The sequence below is a fragment of the Mus pahari genome, chromosome 13 (genome assembly GCF_900095145.1).
Source record: "Mus pahari chromosome 13, PAHARI_EIJ_v1.1, whole genome shotgun sequence".
NCBI lineage: Eukaryota > Metazoa > Chordata > Mammalia > Rodentia > Muridae > Mus > Mus pahari.
In genome coordinates, this window is record NC_034602.1 from 18,104,296 (window position 1) to 18,112,323 (window position 8,028).

An 8,028-nucleotide genomic window follows, 5' to 3' on the forward strand; every position below is an offset into this window, starting at 1 on the left:
GCCATGCCTAACGCCACACTCCCTGTATTTGCTAGGTGTTAGATTTTCAGCAGATGGGCTTCTCCTGCAGGTTGTCTCTCTAGCCGTGAGATGTGCTTTGAATCCAGTCTGAGTGAACTGTTCTCTTCCAGGTCAAGGGGTTATCGTGGGAGTGTGGAGCTATGGGAGGGAGGGAGTGGCCAGCTCATTCAGCAAACACAAGTTTAAGGGCTCCGTAGAAGCACAGTCCTCAGCACAGAGACACTTCACTGCATTACCCTTGCTGGGTATTCCACCAGCACTTCCTCCATACCCTGAGAGCTGGAAGGGTCCTGTTCTCCATAGCTGGTATTTGGTGTGTTTTGGTCCATGAAAGAGGTGAGGGTCTTATTAGCTACACAGGTACTCCCTGCAGACCACAGGCTATCTGGGTACAGGCTTGGGGTCAGGGAACAGACTCCACCGAGGTGTTCTGAGTATGAGAATGACTTTGACTTTCTCAAATCCCTTTGCTTCAGGGACCTTGAGAAAAGGGTGTCATTCAGGGCACTGTGCAGGATGACCATACTAGGAGGGCTTGGGCCTTAGGACGGAAGCTTCCAGAGCTCCTTCCTGCCCACCGCTGCAGCCCAGTGGAGCCAGGATGCTCTGTGGAAGGACCTGCTTACTGCAGTCAGTGTGTGTTGCTCTTGGTTTTTGTCTTCAAGTAGAGCTGCCAGGACAGCTGAAGTTGCTGGGACAGAAGGAGAGTGGAAATGCAAATACCTCTGGGAGGCCCGTGGAGTCCACGGAGTGAATGTGTGGAAATAGTGGCTTTCACAAAGAATGTTTCTCTAGCTGCAGAGGAAATTAGGCAAGCAGTTTCTTTAGGAGAAGCAGAAGCAAGTGGAGAGTGATTTGCCTTCCTTTCCTCTTTCTCCCCTGGGAGGAGGACGATCCTGCAAGAACTGGCCAAGAGGGCATTGCTTGTCCTTCCCTATTTCTAGAGATCCCACCCTCTGCCTGCTGCCCAGTAGAGTTTCTGTTTTGCAGGTTGCTAGCTGGTGGGAGGGACTGGAGGTCACAGGAACCCACCAGGGCTCAGACTTACAGGAGATGCAGCACTCTGAGCTTCCAGGGTCACCTCCACCATCAGCACTGGGAGTGGGATTGGTGTGAACACTGTGGCAGAAGCAGAGGACCTTAAGCAAGAGCCATTTTCCTCCCAGGCAGAGTGAAAGGTCTATTCACAAACAGAAGTGAAAGTTGCTGCAATCTTTAAACTGTGCGTTAGGATTAAAACATTAGGATACAGTAAGTAGTCCAGGATGGCTTTCTGGGAATCTTATTTCGAGGGCATGGCTTACTTTGGAAGGAAATTCGGGCTTGACAGGTATCCACCTTCTGTGCCATGTGCTGTGCTAGACACTGGGGAGTCCCGAGGAGCAAGGCAAACAGCTACCTAACAGCTCTACCTCACAGAACTTGCTACATGGATGGGAATGCTTCTTGTTTGTATGATCCAATGTGGATGGCAGCCAGAGCCAGAGCCAGAGCCAGGGCCAGAGCCAGAGCCAGAGCCAGGGCCAGAGCCAGAGCCAAATCCAGTTTATTGAGCATCTAGAATGTTTGCAACCAAGAGGTTGAATTTCCCGTTCTAATTAATATTAATTAAGTTTAAATAACTATACTTAGTTCATGCCTATGGCACAGCATCGTTGTAGCAAAATTTTCTATGTGGGGAATGAAATAAATGTTCTTCCCTGTCCTTCTGGAAACCCACGTTACAGTGATTATACTCATAGCATCCCTGTCTCCCAGCACGAAGTTAAAAATTCAGATTGCTGTTTGCTTCTGCCAGGTGTGTCTTTCCAAGCTCTCTGTATTTTATTTTTCCATGGCCTCAGATTATCCCAAAGGGCATGTGTGTACCTTGTATGTACTATTGTTATGGTGAGAATTTATCACCCCCCCTTTAATGCTCAGTATAACCTTGCTGACATTATAATGTGTCAGGCTGCCCACTGGGTCCTTGGGGTGGTGAAAGGTGTAGCTTCCACTAGATGGGTGATCTCAGGTGTGATCCTCGTTTCTCTAAGGAGAAAGGGTAATAACTCCTTTGTCACATGCTATTGTCATCGCTGCCACAAAAATATTACATTTTTCTCTGTGCTTGTCCCATGCAAATGTTCCTCCGATGACTGCATATCAGTGTCCACGGGGAAGCTTTCTGATCCTTCAGATAATAAGAGCTGGTTGATCCCTGAATGAGGCTCTGTAAGGAAGGCAGGGCAGTGATCAAGGCCAAGTGATCACTTTTAGCAGAGGTCAGGCAGTTGGCTTTTTCCCATCATGGATATTAGGACAAAAGCTGTGTAGTCCTCAGTATGACTTTGTTTGCAGCCACACTTTTTATTACACAATATTGGGACTAACAGAAAAACCAATTCTAGGAGATGATTTAGGAAACACTGATAGCAATTTTATTCTGTGTGAAGCTGAAGTCAGGTGTAATGGCTTATAGGACACAGGGCAGAATTCTGGAGATCCTTGTGGTTCTGAGCAAGTTTGAAAGCTAAAGTATGTTTTGACTTGTGATTGATACATAGGTCTTGTACCTGATGATCGGATGCAGTATGACATTCTAGTGCATTTATCACATGTATAAGGATCAGATTAGGCCTCAGATATTTGTCACATTTGTGTTGGGACCATGGGACCATTTAAACTGCTCTTTACTGGCTATTTTGAAATGGTCACATTTGTGTGATTTTTTTACAGCATGGATGTTGTCATGAGCAGGAGGGAACTAATTTCATCCTAAAGCTAGGTAAAAGGTTTTATTTAATCTAATGCAGGCCCTCTCAAAGAAATTTCTCCTTAAATTTCTGAACCTTACTTCAACTGGGAAGATGAGTTCTTGACATCTTGTGCTGTATTTCATTTGACAGCTTGGCTGAGACTTTAAAAATTAGTCACTGAAGTCTAACGAAGAGAGTAGTGCTAGAGCTTTTCTGTGTTGTTTTTCCACCCAAAACATTGCTTCTACTCTATTTGGTGTTCTGTCTGAATGATTAGTGTCACTTTGCTTTCTGTTATTATGACAAACATCAGGACAAACTCAACTGGAGTGGGGAGAGGCCTTATCCGGCGTCCACATCCTTATCATAGGCATTTGTTAAGGGAAGTCGGGTCAAGAAGTCAAGGCAGCAATCTGGAGGCAGGGACCAAAGTGGTGGCCATGAGGAACACTGTTTACTCGCTGCCTCTCTGTGGCTTACCTGGTTAGCTTTTTTTTTTTTTTTTTGATAACCTAAGTCTACTTGCCCAGGGTTTTCACCAACCACAGTGGGTTGGGCCCTCTCACAGTCAATCACTAATCAAGAAAATGCCCCACAGATTTGTCTAGAGGCCAATCTGATGGAGTCAGTTTCTTATTGAGGTCCCCTCTTCCCAGATGACACCAGTTTGTGTCAAGTTGGCTAAAAACTAGCCAGCACACCCATCCTTACCTCTCAGAGTTTTTCTCCTTCATCTGTTAAAGCTCAGAAACACGCTACACACTATTTAAGCACACCACCCAATCCAGTCACACAGCACAGGCACTCTGGGATAGTTCTTCTCATACAGAAACACACAGTTCTTTACCATGTTTCTGTTTCCCCAGACCAGTCTGTTCTCACCTGCTGTATCTCCCGCACATACAGTATTGTAAATCAGCTTGGCGCCACCCAAGTGAAACGGTTTTGAGGATTCATCTTCATGATTTGAAAGCATTAACTCTACATTAACTCTGCTGGCACGACTAAACCCAAACACTCACTAGAGGTATTGGATGGCTCAGCTGATACTGTTTCTTCTCTAAATGTAACTTCAGAGATACTATTTATATTTTATACCATCTCAGTGCTGATATACTGATTTTTTTTTGTTTGTCTGTTTTTGTTTTTGTTATTGTAAATGGTATTACCTTGACTATCAAAGGATGTCTTTTTTGGGGAAATAGCTTGTCCTGTCTGAGTCTTAGAAGTCCATATTTGTTAAGTGGGTCAATAAATCCTTCTGGATAGATTCCAGCTGCTACAGCTCTTAATTTTTTATTCTAACCGCTAAGCATGTCTAATGATCTATCTCGCTAAGTGTAGACTAGGAGATATATGTAGAAATAGGATGTTGGTGCTTCCTGTAGCCAGCTCAGATACTTAAAATTTAGATCTGTTTTGAGCTAGTCGATCCCTAGGCCAGGTCTTTAGTTTTAATGACAAGCCCACATATAGGCAGGCTCAATCTCTTATTTCCTGTCATAAGGAGAACAAACTTTAGGAGCTTTCCCAGTGGATATAGTCTCAGCTTTGAACTATCCCAGTTTTCTCACCATGGACTGACAAATGGGCCCCAGAAAAAGCAGGCGGCACTTATGTCTTGAACCATTTGAGAGCAGAGATGTCAAGTGGCCTACAGATAGAGTAGGTCAAGGGTAATTTGGCCTTACCCCACCATTGGCCAAGCCATTCTTTGAACAGAGCTTATCTTCATTCATGATTTAGGGCCTGGTACTCCAAAAAGGGAGCAGCAGTGTGGGGTGGAGGATGGGGGCGTGTGTGTGTATGTGTGTGTGTGTGTGTGTGTGTGTGTGTGTGAATATGTGTGTGTGTGTGTGAGGAACTATGTCCTGAGCGCAGTAGGGTAGGACTAGGCCAGGCTTGGGAGAGATAGGACCAGGCTGCTTTTAGTCTGTCATAGATGAGGGCTCTTCCTCTAGGGCTCCATTTACCTCAATTCTTTCCTGCCTATAGTGACATGCATGTTGCAAACAATTTAAAAATGATCGTAGGGGCTTTTCAGGTTAGAAATGTTTGTGGAAGGCTGCAATAACTATGTCAGTTCATTTTCCTCAGGCTTTCACAGGGATATGTGGAGCTCCATGAGGGACAAGAGTGTCTGACTTTTCCTGAGACATTTGGCCTCATTCCTCTTTTTGTATTGTGCATAATGAGCTTTAGGAAATGTGGCTTGAGGGTGACTCCCTGTGACCTTGACCAAAGCTCTCTTCTTCCTTGGCCTTAGTTTCACTACCTGAAATCAGAGACCACACCCATTTCCACTCTTACTCCAGGGGCTGTGCCGCCCAGAGCAGCACAGCAACTGCCAGGGGCCCATTTCATCTGGGATGCTAAGAGGCACTGCTGCAGCTGAGTGGTGGTTACCTCTTCTGGTCTTGCTCAGTACCACTTAGCTAGGTCACCAGGCCTGGGAAGTACACCTGCTCCAACCCTACTACCTGGTCTACTTCAGCGTAGTGGTCCAGGTTCTTGCTGGTCCCTCTGCTGAAAATTTTCTCACCATCTTTCTTTGCCCAAGTTATTCTTATTTTTCAGGTTAATTACATGCTTAGTGACTTTCTGGCTTCTTAATCTGTTATTTATAAGAAAAAGATTTGAGTTGAGTGGGGGTGGCACACACCTTTACTCCCAGCACCAGGGAGGTAGAGTCAGCCAGATCTTCGAGTTCAAGGCCAGCTTAGTCTGAGGAGCTAATACTGGGACAGCCAAGGCCACACAAAGAAACTCTGTCTCAACAGAATAGAAAGGAAAAGAAAAGCAGAGAAGAGAAAACAATAACAACAAAAACGATAACAAACAAATCCAAACAACACTCACCCCACAAAACATTGCCTTTCTTTTTCTTCGTTTCTTTAGTGTGTGTGTGTGTGTGTGTGTGTGTGTGTGTGTGAGAGAGAGAGAGAGAGAGAGAGAGGGAGAGAGAGAGAGAGGGAGAGGAGAGGAGAGAGGAGAGAGCACTCACGTGTGCACGCATGCTCTCCTTCTATTAAGTGGGTCGCTGGGATGAAATTCAGTTCCAGATAGAACCTCAGAATTGGCAGTGGGGAGCTGAGCCATCTTTCTGACCTATGCTTTTTATAGAAGGCATGAGAAATAGTTTATGTATTTTTGTTTTCTGTTATGTATTTTGAGGTTCTGTTGCTAGGCATCTACGTGTTCAGGACTGTTACATTTTCTAGGAGTGTTGACTACCTGTTCATTACATAATGTCCCTCCTGTTTGTTTGTTTGTTTTTCCTTTTTTTTTTTTTTTTGTTTTTTTCGAGACAGGGTTTCTCTGTATAGTCCTGGCTGTCCTGGAACTCACTTTGTAGACCAGGCTGGTCTCGAACTCAGAAATCCACCTGCCTCTGCCTCCCAAGTGCTGGGATTAAAGGCGTGCGCCACCACTGCCCACATAATGTCCCTCCTAACTCCCAATAATTTGCCTTACTCTGAAGTCAGCTCTTTATGACGTTAATATAATTACTCTTGACTTTCATTTATGTTTTCAAATTAGCATCTTCATTCTCTCCTTTTTGAGAGCCCATGCTTTTGTTAACAAGTAGCAGGTACAGTGAAAATGAGCACACTAACGTGACTGAGCTGAACTGACTCTGTCCTCAAAGGACGTCCCTGCGATGCTCCGTAGCTTCCGACGTTCTAATGCTTTTATTAGCTTAAGGTCGGTATATTTTTTAAAAAATTTGAATATTTCCCTTTTTATTATTTATTCAGTCACAACTCTGTGTACTGTGTTCATATTTGTACTTTATATTTCCCTTGTTATCTTCTTACCCCCTCTCACTCCCTCAAGCCCTTTGTTCACAAGTCCTCCTATTTTCACATCTTCTTTGTATGCGTATGGATATGCGTATGCGTGATCCCCTGCATTTCATTAGGGTTGCTTGCAGAGACATAGGTGGGGATTGTTAACTTGAGCAAGGGCAGTTTAGTGAGTACACCATTGAGAAACGTGACTCCCCCGTTTCTTGGCAATCATTAATTGCCTACGTCTCCTCAGGGAGAGAAGGGGCCTTATGAGCCCTCCTGACTCCATGCCAGGAGCAGCTCTTGTGCAGGTTAAGCACTGCTTCAATAGCCCTGTGACTCCGGAAGAGAGTTTCACAGCACTCTTTTCCATTCCCGGCCTCTCTTTGTGCTTCCTCTTCTAGGGTGTTCCCTGAACTTAGGAGGGGTGGTATTGCTATTCCATTCAAGGATCAGAATTTAACAGTCAATACTTCCTAATGGTTTGACCAGTCATGATTTTCTGCCTTTACTTCCACCCATTGCAAACTGAAATCTCTGACCAAGACTGAAAGCAGTGTTGCTCTTTAACTATAAACCTAGTCTGTGGATATAAACACATCCTTAAGTAAAAGCTAAGGTCTTCACTTGCTCTTCACCAGGGCCTGTGAATGCCCTCACCATAGACTTTTGACTAGGTATGATTTCCCTCTAGCATAGCAGGCTTAAAATCCAATCAGAAAGTGGTTGGTTATTACCATAACTATTATGTCACTATTATACCAGCGGGCACATCTTGCCTGGTAGGTTGGTATTGTAGTACACAGGGCCCACAGCTGGGTAAGCTCGTAAGTAACTTTTCTCACCTAGCAGCCTACAACCTGTAGACAAGTCTTAGCTGGGGTCAATTCTCCCAGTGTCTGTCTTAATTGGTGTGTTTTGGTCCCTGGCACCTAGCATGATTGTTGATACAGTTTGATTAGCACCCACCACATATGTCACTGTTTTAAAATACATTCATCACCCTGCTTCTTTGTTTCTTTTTGTTTCCGCCTCTACTTGGCATCTCTGGTTTGAATGATCTTCCATGTCTCCATTATTCATTCTTTCTGCTGTCTGTTTTTCAAGAGTTGGTTGATATGCCCTTGGTCTGTGGATCATGACTGGTTTCTAGGTCCTGTCTGTTCAGTGCTTGACTTGACTCTGAACACCTAACAACCTTGCAGTCATTGGCAAAACTTTGGTGTCCCCTTAACAGTGAACTGTTATCCTCTCATATCTCAATTACTGGCCTTTGGACCTGACAGGTCAACTTCTGGCCTGATTAGAGTCAGTGGGATGGAACTTGACCATGCTTATAGGACTGGCTCATACCAGTATATTCTGATAGGAATAACAATTGCTTAAGATAGAAAAGTCCCAATCTGTGAATGACACCCTCTGCCCTATACTTGCTGCTGAAATGGCTTAGTTTCTCTGTTTTCAAGGGGCTGCTCCCA